General features: G+C 41.9%; 1 pseudogene; it reads right to left on the reverse strand.

Annotated features, from left to right (window-relative positions):
• LOC118851795 lies at nt 1–580 on the reverse strand (annotated as a pseudogene).

Here is a 580-nt window from a genome sequence, read left to right on the forward strand (position 1 = left end):
TGTAGATGACAAAAAGCAGCAGCCAGTTATGATGACAGGTGATTCAAAGTAATCAGCTGAATTTGTTAACATTTCTCCATTTCTAAACCATCCTTAAAGAAAATCATATATGGAGTCACACCATCCTCACGGAAGTCCAAGAGAGCCACCATGCCATCTGGATTCATGTTTTCGCCTATGAAGAACTGATAGTTTTTAAAATTAGCAAGGATGTGTTTGATTTGTTCTGCAGCTCCCATCATGAAAGGTTTTACTCTGGCTTGTGTTCTTCAAGTCTGCCTTTGATTGATTTCATGTAGTGTTTGATGTACTTTTTGTAGGATTCTTTTGTGAAACTAGTTTCTTGCAAATGATGGTTTATTACTATGTCGACTCCAGTGATTACAGTGGCATCTGTTCCTTCACCCTCAGGACCTTCAGCAGAGGCATTTCCACCGATGAGTGAATCATCAATGGTACCCTCTGTCCTACTGACCATCTTCCCCTCCACCTCCAGGCACAGCCCGTTCACGATCTCCCGGATCTTGTAAATGTTGGAGAACATCTCATCATGGCTGATGAGGTCCCAGTAGATGATCAT

Source organism: Trichosurus vulpecula, chromosome 5, assembly GCF_011100635.1.
Source record: "Trichosurus vulpecula isolate mTriVul1 chromosome 5, mTriVul1.pri, whole genome shotgun sequence".
NCBI lineage: Eukaryota > Metazoa > Chordata > Mammalia > Diprotodontia > Phalangeridae > Trichosurus > Trichosurus vulpecula.